The sequence below is a fragment of the Cupressus sempervirens genome, chromosome 2, assembly GCF_028749045.1.
Source record: "Cupressus sempervirens isolate cs-2001-9-10 chromosome 2, ASM2874904v1, whole genome shotgun sequence".
Taxonomy (NCBI): domain Eukaryota; kingdom Viridiplantae; phylum Streptophyta; class Pinopsida; order Cupressales; family Cupressaceae; genus Cupressus; species Cupressus sempervirens.
The window spans coordinates 588,175,602-588,189,576 of NC_143119.1; the positions used below are offsets into that span (position 1 = coordinate 588,175,602).

General features: G+C 31.4%; 1 protein-coding gene across 1 annotated transcript in view; it reads right to left on the reverse strand.

Moving 5' to 3' along the window:
• Positions 1 to 2,487: 2,487 nt before the first annotated feature.
• Positions 2,488 to 13,975, reverse strand: part of LOC149574782 (uncharacterized) — a 205,944-nt gene continuing 194,456 nt past the window's right edge. Inside the window, exon 17 of the mRNA XM_089814609.1 lies at positions 2,488 to 2,675. The gene's annotated coding sequence lies outside the window, so the exon portion shown is untranslated. The remainder of the gene's footprint in view (positions 2,676 to 13,975) is intronic.

Here is a 13,975-nt window from a genome sequence, read left to right on the forward strand (position 1 = left end):
CAGCAAGTTCGTAAGCATGGGCTAGAGTATTATGACAATATTGCTGAAGTAATTAGTGAGTTGATAAATCTGCCATGTATTTGGTTTTATGAATTCTGAAAATAACATTTTATTAGCAGCAGTTCATTTCCACTTTGCATATTATTGTAGTTTCTTTCTTGTTTATGTTGTATGATACCAATTTCATGCATGAAACACAACAAACAAATAAACGTTTGATTTCCGGAGTTATAAGGGGTTTTAAGAAGTTGAATGCAAACTGTTTGACATAATTCCTTTCAGCAATTTGGTTTAGTTTTTTGGGACATCCAGGGGTGCCCATTTCAAAACTAAACAAACAATGGTAGGAAGCGGTGTATCGTGTAGATCCAAACCAGTAGGTGACTATGACTCCCTTCCTTAACCACATCAAAAATGTCATACATCAAAAAAATATACACACACACCATACACATGCAGTATGGGGTAAGTATCCATAAGAAAATACATGATAATCCATCTAACTAGTCATCATCAATAACTGAAATCACTGTAATAATCATCATAAAATTAACTGAATATGAGACAATATCTAATAATATGAAAGATAGTGCTACTAATCAACAAGCATAAATTGGCCTAAAAGAGTTCGGCAATGATAACAAAATGCAAACTAGGGGCAGGCACTACAAGTGTTCTAGAGAGATCAGTAGGACTTGACACTGACAAACTGAAGTCTGGCAAGAGGAAAGATGTATGCTACAAGGAATTATCAAATAACACATAGCACCTACACTCAAAAGAAACTAGAAATTCTCAATTTGTAGTTTCTTTGCAACTTTAGAATTGAAGGGTGCTAGTTTTTGGCATGCTGACTCTCTTTCTGTATATGCTAAGGATGGTTTAAGCTTGACCTTTGTAAACTTGGGTTTTGGTTGGTTGAACATGAGGACTTGACTTCTCTGTGCACAAATAAATAATTGCAATAATAAATAGGAAAAGTAATCTTTCAAATAGACAAAGCAATGATACAATTTTACAATTTCAACCAAAACAATACTAGGGTTGTTGTGAATGAGCTTCCTAATAATATGTCCGTATCGAAAGATATATTTCTTCACAATAAATAAGATATGTGAACAAATAGTCTCTCAAATGACATAACAACTTTGAGAGCGACATATACGTAGTCTTTTCTGGAAAAAGGACTTGTGGAATATATAATCAAGAAATGTGCATGTTCAACAAATGTTTTCACGAGATTGAATCACAATGCAAGCATTTCAAAAGCACATTATCCCTAAGGTCAAATTGGCTTTTTAGAATATGGCTGAAAAGGCAGCTATTAAGTTGGTTCATAATTAGATTTGTGGAGTCCTCCCAAATGGTCCAAATGATTAGTACACACGTGAGCTACTTAAGAGTCTATTATAACCATATTAAAATCATAGGAAAGTTTTCCTACCTCATATTACCATTAGAAACACATCGCCTGAACTTGCAGGGATATAAAGCAATAATGTTCTTCAATGCATTGTTTCTATACCAATCAGGGAATTTACCAGAGTGAAGTCATTCTCCTATGGGGTGACACTTTCCAATGGACATGTCTCTCTAGAAGTGCTCCTACGATTGTTGCAAATGATCTTGATGCCAACTTTTTGGTACACACATCACTGAATTAATTGGATTCTAATATGCATGAAATCAAATGAGCCCACAGAAGTGTTGTAGAAGCGCTCCTAGAAACACAACAAAATGTTTGTTCTTTCCAAAATGAAGATTTTAAGTTGTTTATCTATGACATAAGACACACATGATTAAGATGTAATATTCATTTTTCTAACTTGAAAATGCATGTAGTCAACTTAGTAAATTGATGATCAACTTAATAAATTGTTCTAAGGGGTCAACTTAATCAATCGAATTGTGAAAGATGTAAAGAGAAGGGAATAATAGCATGTTAACCTTAATCATTCAAGAAGTGTGCATTCATTTTAAAGCCTAAATTGAAGTGTGAAATTTGCAATGTTCTTTGAAACTTTATGCATTCAAGATTGTGTGACTTCATTTTAGACCCAAATCGAAAATTCATTTTTTGGTTCATTCCCTTAATCATTACATATTGTGTGTATGTGAGAGCATGCATTGATCTTTTTAGTGCCCAAAATGAAATGTGAGTAAAATTTTAAGATTTAAAAAATTTAACTCCTGAAGCTTTGTTTAAATCTAAAATAAAAATTCCAACCTCCTAACAACATCACCAACCTATAAAAAAAATTCATCTACCAATGCCTTCATCTTCTCCTGAAAGAAGTTTTTAAAATAAAAAATCATGAAATTTTATAAATTGTCAAATATTGATCCAAAAGATTTGAATTTCTTATTGGAGGCGGCTGACATCAACATCAACTTGCAAAAAATAATCACTAGCTAATTCCTTACTTTTCTACCAATATAACTTTATTGTTAATCAAAACTCATGAAAACATTATAAATTGATACAAATTGATCTTAAAATTTTGATATTTTTACTGTAGGCTTCCAATATCAATATCAACCTACAAATTTTTTTCATCATCCAATTATTTTATTTGCTCTCAAAATGATTTATTTAAAAAAAATAATGCAAAAATATAATTATCATAAATTTATCAAAAATTTCTAAATCTTTTCACTGGTCTTCAGACATCAACCTACAAAAAAAATCATCCAATTTTTTTATTTGTTGACAAAATAACTTATTGTAATGAAATACTATGAAAAAAATATAAATTATCACAAACTGATCCAAAAAATATTTTTTTTACTATAACCTGCGAACATCATTAGAAACCTACAAAACAAATTTCACTAGACAATTCTTTTATTTTCTCAAAAAATGTTTTTTTTTTTATGAAGAATTGTGAAAAAATAATAAATTATGAAAATTTTATTATAATATTCTAATTTTTTTTGTAGGCTACAAATATCAACAACAACCTGCAACAAAAAAAAATCATCTAATTCTTTTATTGGCTTCCAAAATGAGTTTTTCTTATTGAAAAAAATATAAATTGTCAAAAATTGATTCGGAAGCTCTGAATTTTTTATTGTAGGCTTTTAATATCAACCTTGACCTACAAAACCCAAGACACTATATAAGGGAACTACAAAAATACAAAAATGCTAGATAATCCATTAGGCCTTTAACAAAGATAAACGAATTTTGGATCGCAAAATAACTCATTTGCAGGGTGCCACCAATGCATGCCAACATGTATGTTATAAAATTAGTGAGCTAAGAATTATGGGTAAAAGTACAAGTTGTGTCAACTTTCAGGCTAACTTATCAGAATGACTAAATTTGAGTATTTCTCTCTAAAAATCAATTTTGGTCAAACATATGATCAAGAAAAATAATTCTAGCTAAGTTATATATGGTCTCACACTTCTCCAATTGAAAATGTCTATTAAATGCATGTTTTATACTAGTTTATATCGAATTCCTAAAGAAATAAAATTATTTTTAAAAAATGATGTTTCAATAACTCTTACTATTCTTTAGGATTTTTTTTAAATAACATACAAACACAATTTTATAGAGTTCAAAGTCAAGAATATTCTCATATAGATTTTATAGTGTTTTAATTAGATATAGTATATTGCAATTAAAAAATTCTACAGGCACACATTTTAACACTCAGAAAGATGTCAATTTTGAGAAATATAAAAACACTAAATCATTTTTAAACATTAACACATATATTATGTTCTAGAGGAGAGAGCGCTCTTTCAGAATGTATAATTTTTCTTCTGATTAGAATAGATTTGTTTTGAAAAATGTTGTGGGAGATGAAAACTATTGATTTCAGGTGAGTTGAAATTCAAATCATTATAAAAGAGAAAATATAGGTCTAAAGCCAATTTTTATTTTCGATTGTTCTAGCTATATATGTTTATATAACATAGTCTAAGATCAAAGGGAAATAAGTTTATTCTCATATAGTTTTGTGGTGGGAACTAGACTCCTAATTTTCAACATTTTTCAGCAACTAAAAAATTATCTATAAAAATCAAGAAAATACATCAATTTTTAATCCAAATAATTATTAAAAATTATAATCCTAAACTTCTTCCATTTCTACACATTTCATTAATTTACTTCATTTTCAAATTCTAAATAACAATATCAGTTTTATGTCATTGAAGTTGAACAGTTATACTTTTGTTAGCCTTTTTCTTTACAAAAGAGTGACACAGGTTTGTGCTTACTAAGAATAAACCAAGCATTCACTGACTAATATTAAAACAACAAATAGATAAACTAATAAGGAAAACATAAACATAAAATTCAAATCTTGATATCTCAGTATAGCCTCCTTGATGTATAGATGTGTTCATGATTATGGATGTGTGCTCAATGGTGTTCTCAATGCTTTGCCAATGGATGGATTTGATAGATGGATGCATGAAAATATCAATATCATCAAATAATTCTTTTAAAGCAATTAGCTCTCAAAATAATATAATAATTTTACCCAAAAGATGGATAATTTTTGAGGAGCAAAGGGTTCAATTTATAAGCAATTGAGTGAGAAGAAGATAAGAATTGTTGATGGAGATAATTTAACTAAGTGAGAGGTGTGAGATAGGCTTGAGTTGACTAAGATAGGTGTAGGAGATGGACTTATGTGTCTAGAGGTGGATGGGGGATATGTGGCATAAGAGTGGACTTGAGCCTGAGTCAAAGGGAATAAATCATGTCTTAATTCATGCAGTGATATGAAGAGGGATTTTAGATATGGAAGATGATGTTATGTGTTTTAGTTAAGGTGGGTGAGGAGGCTTAGTTAACTGGATGATGTGGGAGGTGGATGGGTTTGTTAGAAAAAAAGGTTAGTGGGTGAGCTTAAATTAATAAATAATTATTTAATTAAAAGACAAATTAGTGGTGCATACTATTTAATTAAATAAATGAATTATTTAACTAAAACATGAATTATTGGCGAATGAGTTGAGTTTGGGTAATTGTTGGTTTAGATGATGAGTTTGTTGTTGGAGGCATTTAATTAATTAAATAGAGATGGGTTTTGGAGGTAAAATTAAATGAGTTTTGCATTTATTTAATTTAATAGAGGAAGGGGGATTTTACTAATAAATCAGATTATTGATTGTCTCTTAATTTATTAATTGGACTATAATTAATTAATTAAACTAATTATGTAGGGGATAGTGCTAAAATAATAAAATATAAAATATTTAATTAAAATATGTTTTAGAATATGACTAAATTAGATTATGAATTTATGTGATCATATTTAAGTGTTTGTGGTAGGTATAAATAAAGCCCATTTGATTTATCATGTACTAAAATCTAGATTTGTGAAAGAGGTATCTTCATATGAGCATGAAAATGGGAGATGGAATAAATCTACCATAATTTATTTTTGATTGGTAATATAATTTGATTATATTGATAGTAGAGAAAAAATCACAAAATTGGGATATAGAGATAATCCCGTCAGTTGATAAACAGAACCCCCCAATTGAAAGCACCCCCACCATAGAACAAACTAGCCCATACCTAGGATCATATCTTACATAGAAACAAACAAAATGACAAAACATTGATCTAACCTAAATGCCCAAGACACAAAGAAGAAGAACATAATCAAAACACCATGTTGCATTATTTGAGCTACTGAGTTGCATCTTCCTTGGAAAAGTTTGGAACTGCCCAATCAACAAGAGGGACCATGTCACGACCACCTACCCGAAGGCCACTGGAAGACTTAGCACATGAAAGGATCACTAGTATGTCCACACCCATGCTGATAAATAGGCTAATCGAGGGCCCCAACCTTACTTCATCAAAATATGTGGCTATCTAAAAACCACCTTGCTCCACATTGTCCACCACAGAAGCACCACGAGCCTCAACTTCCACCACCACCTTGCTCTACTTACTAGCCCTTTTCGAGATTTGGCATCGAATCAAAGGACATCCATGATCATCCATCGACGCATTGGATTTCACTAGTGTAGCTTTCCTCCAACTCACCAACCTGCCACCATTAAGTGCCCGCTCCATGTTGACTTTGTGAAGGAAGAGTAATAACTTGTGCCAACCCCACCTAGTCACCAAAAGGTGGGATTCAAGTGGGTCATTGGAGGCACACACCATTAGAGGCTGGAGTTCTCTGAGGCCACCACCAATCAAAAGCAATGACAATTGGCTCATGTGAATGCCCACACCCAACTCAACACGATGATCAATTCCTTCGAGGGCGCCACTCAATTTTGGTTCTAGGCATTCTCTAGCAACAAAAATCACCTGAGGCTTTCAATCTACAACCATCAATCTGATTGCCAAGAAGAGGGACCAGATTTCCAAGTTGGATCTAGGTCTCCAATCAGTCTCCTAGTAGTCCTCACCAAAAATGAATTTCAGAGCATCCCAAAAGAGACACTCATCTAGTTTCAAAACATGTTGGCAATCCACCTTCCTGTGTTCAGAAACAAGTTGGCCTCTATTTTTGCTCAAAGCTCTATTCAAACTAAAAAAACTTACTATTTTGTGCAACTGCAATGCCAAACTGATTATTTAAAAGTCTTTCAAAGCGTCAAGAAGAATCCATTATTATTGGATTGATTCCAATCTCTTAAGCATGTTAAGAGCACAAATAAAATTAAAGGCTTTGCAATCATCCCACCTCCAAATGCCTAAATTCAGTACAAATTAGGACCGATGTGATGGGAAGAGTTGTATGCCTGAACTTGAAAGACTGAGTATATACCACAACATCAATTACTTCTTACTACATTTGTGTGATCTCCCAGGCAATTGTGAAAAAGCCACCTATGTACTTTGAAATCATTGTTAGGATGAGAGTGGATAACTACCAACTAGCTACATGACTTTTGCATGTCATTTGGATTACTTGTGTAGTCAAATCAGCAAGCCTTGAATCACATGGCATTAATCATCAAAATTTGTGGGTAGAAGAAAGGTTTAGTCTTCAAGTAATTCAAATCCATTTTCAAGGGAGCCCACCACCCTGATATTAGAAAGTTTGTGAGCAATGGAGTTGGCACTTCTTCCAACATGGGATACTTTGAATTCCTCCATGTCGTCAAGCAAAATTCTAATTTTCTCAATATACGTGTCTAAACCATGAATTTGTACTTCCTTTGGCAACTCCATTGACCACAATCATAGAGTCGCCTTCCAAATGAAGTTTCAAGACACCTAGATCTACCCTAGGGGTGAATGTGTCTAGAGTAGCCTTGCATTTCTGTTGGTTGTTTGTTCCATCACCGATCCATTTTGCGTTCATAGACAAGATGCTATTGGCATTGAACAAATCGCTACCCTGATACCAGAACGACCCGAATTGACTTTGGATGGCTCGTCGAAGTTAATCTTTATCCACCTATGGTCAAGGGGAGACCAAGTAGTGGGTCTAGACTTTAGCAGAGAGTCAACTACCGAGAGCCCATTAACAAGAAAATCTACCACAAATATTGGTTAGAGGCACTTAGAGACTAAATAAAGATGTTGGACACATGATATATGGATCTCGTTGAGCTACTTAATGGAGGAAAGTCATTGAAGGAAAATGAGTATTTTAAAAACAAATAGAGCAAATGAAAAGTTGGAACAATATAAGGCTCACTAGTGGCAACAAGTTACAAGTTGAGGGATTGAATTTTTGTGATATTCTTTCCACTCGTGACTAAACTAAGCTCCATTAGATTCCATTTATCTAGTGTCATCGCTTTTCATTTAGAAGAAAGAATGTTGTTTACTTTCTTACATGGAGATCTTGATGAGAAAGTGTCTTTAATTTTATTGTAAAGGAACAAGAACACTTGGTTTGCAAGTTAAAGACATCTTTGTATGGTTTGGCAGAACAACTTGCAAGAATGTAGTATCAAAAATTTATTTAAGTTTATATTGAATTGTGAAGTTTTAGAAGTAAAGACCATTGTGTTATTTCAAATTAATTAATGACTAGTTAGTTAGTTTGCAAGTTAAAGACATCTTTGTATGGTTTGAAGCAACAACTAAGAATGTGGTAAATCAAAAATTCATGCAACTTTTCATTGAATTGTAACTTTTTTAGAAGTAAAGATCATTATTTTTATTTCACATTAAATAGTGACCAATTAGTAATCATTCTTATTCCTTTTTACATCCATGATATGTTATTTACAATAAACAATAAGGGGGTGATAAGGGAACTCAAAACTTTGTTATCTAGTACATTTGATATGAAAGATTTCAAAATTGAAAATATATCTTGGATATGGAAATCAAGAAGGATCAAGTTAACTTAGAATTATGGATAATCAAAAGTAAAATAATATTTTGTTGTGGTTCTCCACGCATAATTATAAACAAGTATTCATTTTCTAGTTAGCACATAACTATCTCTAAAACAATGTTAGTAAAATAGACAATAAACTTTAAATAAATAAATAAAGTTTTATAAGTTGATCATGTAGGAAGCATTATGTATACTATGGTTTCTACAACCTGATCTAAAATTCCCCAAACAATGAGAGTTCTTAGTAGGTCTATGGTAAATTTTGGTAAAGTACATAAGACTTATGTGAAAATGGTTTTCACATATTTACGTGGGACTTCAAATAATTGTGTTAGTTATTATGTGTCATACAATATAAATAGGTTGATTGATTTATAGAATTTTGTTTGTTTAGATTATGTTGGTGATCTAAATTATTGAAGATCCACAAGTGGCCACATCTTTACTTTCTATGGTGGTGGTGTTGGATGAGTAAAACAACATATAGTTGCATTGTCCACCATAGAAGTAGAGTGCATGACTACAATGTTTGTAAGGAGACAATGCAATAGAGAGATTGTGTTCACAGATTGGATTTTAGTGTAAATGAATAAAAATAAGATGTGGCAATCAAATTTTCATTTGCTTTGTTAAAAACCCAATGTATCATCTATGTTGAAAACCCAATGTATGCATCTATATATGTTTCAAATAAAAATTGGTTCCTCCTAGGTGTGCCATAAGGGCCAAGCCCACTAAAATCTTTCTAAGGTGAGAATAGTTATTCCAAGTGTTCAAGGTAAGATAAGGTAAAGATAAATATATTAATGTCCAATAAGAGACCATCTATGGGAATAAACGATACAAGAAGGAAGAATCAACTTAGTATTGGGAACCCCTTATATTTTTGGAGAATATAATTATATGAATTTGACATTATAATATGATTGATTTATGTGGTTTAGATATTTTCTTAAGAGTTCTTCTAATTATCAATTACTATTCATATCTATTATAGATAATGTTATATATTGCAAATTATGTTTGCTCATGTATTAACCATTTTATTGATTATATTACTAACATTTGTAATATCCCCCCTCCTAAAGTTATTTATTAATGAGATTAACCTACAAAGATTTGTTAGTAAAAACTATTAAATTCAATTATTATAATTAATATTTAGATATTCACTTATTTCTACATAATTATCAAGGATTCCTTCAAATCAAGCTTTCTAACCCTCAAGGAAGATCCCCCGTGTTCAAGAGAACAATCCTTGATTATTATATCGTCTTCCTTGAAACTGTTAATCAAGTCTAGCTTTATAACCCTCTAGGAGGACCCCATATGTTCTAAAACATGATCCTCAATTAGTTATCCATCTTTCTTGAAAGGTATTACTTAAGGTCTATAGGATTTTCCTATGAAATCCCCTACATTTCCCTTGAATGGGATCACATAAATCCATGTCCTTCCAAAATTTATTTGATTCTAAATATTGAAATGAAATGAATTGATATCATTCTCTCATATTTTATTTTCTCCCTTCGATACGATTCTCATCTTGTTTTTCCTTATTCAATGTTGATTTTATTTTCACAACCCTTCATAACCATAATCTTTTTGAAAAGTCACAATGCACCATAACCACAACCCATTCGAAGAGTCACATCCTTTCATCATTGCAACCCTTTTAACAAAAGCTCTAAAAGAGCTAGTGTCCTTGCCTTTTGCCAAAAAGCAATGATTTTTTTTTTCTTAATGATGATTTGCATAAAATAGAAACTATATTTATTTAATTAATTAATTTATATTAATATTTATTTTAAATTAGTTTATACTTTTCAAATCTATATTAATAATGCATATCACATACATAATATTCATAATATAAACTTAATTTGTATGACATTTATTCAGTTTATATGATATTTATTTTAGTTATACCATGTTGTTGCAACAATGACCATTCTAGTTTCAGCTCATATGACAGTTGAACACTGACAACATATTTAATATTATATTTTACCATTTAACAACTATTATATTCAATATAAAAAATTTACGTTGTCCAAAAAATATTGAAATGACAAAAAGTGGCGGAAGGAGATCTACAATAAGCTTATTGAATGTTGGTAGTTGAGATCCAATGCTTATAATAGAATGTATAGATCAAAAGCCCCAATTGCGAATCATGTTCTATATCAATAGTCAAATCTAACCATCCACTACTATCTATAATAGTAACAGAGACAATAGCACATGAAACAATGTTGCTTACCTTCTGCAATTGTTTCAAAAAACCTATTTGAATTAAGCTTTGTTTAATCCACTTTAATGGGAATGACACATGGTGTACAAGGATTAAGGGATTTGACTTTATTTTTCCCAATTTTTTGGCTGAAATAGATCTAGTTTTTCTTAATGTTGATGGGTTTTTCAGATTATTTCTGGATTTGGACATAATCGTGTTCAATTCACTTTAATATTAATTATGACTTGCTCTAGGGTTTAGGGAACTAAATTTTGCAGATAACTAATCCAATAGTTGCTTTAGCAGTAGCAATAGCTAAGGTACGTAGGTCCAACCTTCTGATCTCTTTCAAAGTCTGCAATGGAAAGTGATAATGTATCATTCTGCAAAAAATATTATTTGTTGGGCTGGCATGAAAACTAGTTTGGATGGGCCCGTAACCAAAGCGTTCAGGCATGATACCAAGCTCCTATATCTCTTTTGATAAATGTTGAGCTAAGAGTATCTGCAATAGTTATATTGTTGCTCCTGACAACACAGATAATTCAATCTAGAACTAATAAAGAGAGGGGGCCGACACCCCAATATGGCAAGAATAATTTGAATTGAGGCCAGGTGTTTGAGGTTAGCATACCTTCTCAGGGTTGCAACTCTTTGTCTCGACTGTGAAATCAATCTCGACCCTTCGAGATTTATTTAGGAAGTTGGCCAGCAATAGTTAGTTCATCGATCACTATAGGGATTGGGGGTATATATAGTGGTGAGAAGCAATAATATGCCCAACTTGGCGCCCACCTAGCAACCTATGCTATCCCTGCTCCCACTTGTTCAACCTAAGTGTATTGTTGGAACTAGATTGGAGGCTCAAGTAGCTCTCGATTAGGTAAGTGTAGCTATAGCCAAGCAAGGGGGAAAATTTGTCCAATGAGCAAACCAGAATAGATTAAGTTGAATTGATGGCCTGGCCTCTTCTCCCATAATGATACGGCATTATCACTCAGATGTGTTAATTGCAGTGTTGACATATGGTGTTAGTGATCGACGATGTAGGGGAGCGACGATCATAGAAATGCTGACGAGAAAGTGGCAGACTTGTGGGTGATTTTTCAGAGGTTGGACAAGGCTACAAACTCATTCTCAGATATTTTTCGCCAAAGACAAGGTGCACTTTAATAGGGAAAACTATGGCTACCCAATCATTTCCAATCGGTAGGTGCACGTATGTTCAAAAATCTCTTCATGTCAATGTGAAATTGCAACCATGTCAAAAATCTTGGAGGCTTCTTTAATTTCTCATAGAAAATATGTGATTGATGCCAGATTGGGTACGAAAGAAATGACATTAGAAGAAGCTTCCAGAAAATAAGCTTTGATTTAAAAAAGAAAATTACTCGTCTTATCTGTCTGTCTTTTTCTGTGTATTTTTACAATAAAAAAAGAAAATTATGCCTGGAAAAGATGCACTCAACCAATAGAAAATTAGATATTAGAACACAAAAAAGATTTTTTAAATGTTCAAGTTTATACTTTAGAAAACTATGTGCTAATTTAAACTAATAAGGTGCCACCACCGAAAATATTAGTTCTCCTTCCTTATTTCCTTCTCATTCATTTCATTTTTCATCAATCTTTCTTTTAACTCCTATTTTTACCTCTTCTTCCCCCTTTCCAACAAACTCTATTTAATTATAAGGTGTCACACCTCTTTAGACTTTTCATTGGATTTAGTAAATTTATATTATTCTATACTATATTTTATATTTACTAATTAATTATATTTATTATTAAATCTTTTTAAGAAAGCAACAATATTCTCACTTATAGTTAATTTTATTTATTTATTCATTTAATTTAATTTTAATTTTTATTACATTGATAATAGATTATATATACATTATTATTTATATAATAATAATAATAATTTATCATTATTTCTTTTTATATTCTAATTTTAGTATCATTATTTATGTAATAATCTTGTATTATCTAATTATTATTAAAATGATATCTTAAAATAGAGATACAATGTTACTTCACTTCTAAAGAAAAGTGACATTACAATCACAATAACTAATTGCTTTAAAGTCCAATTTTCTTGTTAAGCCAAGAGTGAGAACTTTATCTCCAAAAATAAAAATATATTCTCCTTTTTTAACAACTACACACTTCAATTACTCTCTTATTTTCTCATTTTTTTTAGAAATTAACATATAATTTCCTAAATGGCAAGTTAACCTATAGTTTCTTTTATACAATCCAAATTTGATTTTTTTTAAAAAAATTAATTTAATGTTTAATTTTTAAAATTAGTTTAGTCTTTAATTTTTATAATTATTTTTATTTATTTATTTTTCTCTTACCTTTATTTGTATTTTTTCATGTCATTTTTCTATTAATTTTTCATAATAGATTTTCTAAGTGAACCTATTTTTAGATAATCATTTAATTTATATATGATTAATTAAATATAAACAAATAATTTATTTAACTTATTTCAAATATTTATTTAACTTTTTGTTTTACTCAAATTGAAAATTAATTATAATTTAATTTATTTAAATTAAACTATATTTACAAAAACTTTACAAGTCCTAGTTAATTAGCAATATTAAAATCAAAAAGAAAATGGCGAGAGCGAAAAGCGCAAGAAAATTCTTTTCAAAAGTAGAATATCAATATTTTCACACTTATGGGAAGTCCAAAAATTTAGGGCTTTCAAAATTCGGCCCTGAATCACAACCAACCAAGAATGCAGATTCCATTCATAGAAGCAAGCAAGCTTTGAATCCTCGGGTTGAATATCACCAGAAATCTTAAAACTTTGAAGTAAAGTTGTCAAATTCGTTTAGCACTCTAGATTGCGTGCAGGACTTGGAGGTGAGTGATGCTTAGAATTGCAGATCTCAACCTCTAAGTAATGTTCCATTTCCGATTCACTCAACTATCAGCCTAGATAGGCAGATTTATAATTTTAATCATACTAAATATGCTTGTTCCAATCTTAAACCCTTATGCATCTAGCAGATAGATTTCACATTTAAACCTCCTTTTGCTACTATTCAGAAAACCCTTACGCCAGACCCTTTGAAACCCTATGTTCCATCTCATCGAAGGCCACCTCTTTTTGTTCCTTCTTTTCAGCCTTCTCTGGTTTCACCGTGGTCCTTCAGATTTGCGCCTTTAGTGCAAGATGATGAGATCTTGATCATCAGCAACCAAAATAGTGAGGATTGCTGGCAGGAATGCCAAGAAGTCAGTTTATTTGCTTTCTAGAATGACCTTAAAGCTGAGTTGCATAATGTTATTGGCTGGTTGGAAGACTTCTGTGGTCACTAGTGTGAGGCCTTGCCCCGACCCTTCGTAGCCTTAGTTGTTACACTATTATTTTGATACTCACGACTCGAGATGTCGAGACATTATCTGATGCTTAGAACATATTATATTGTTT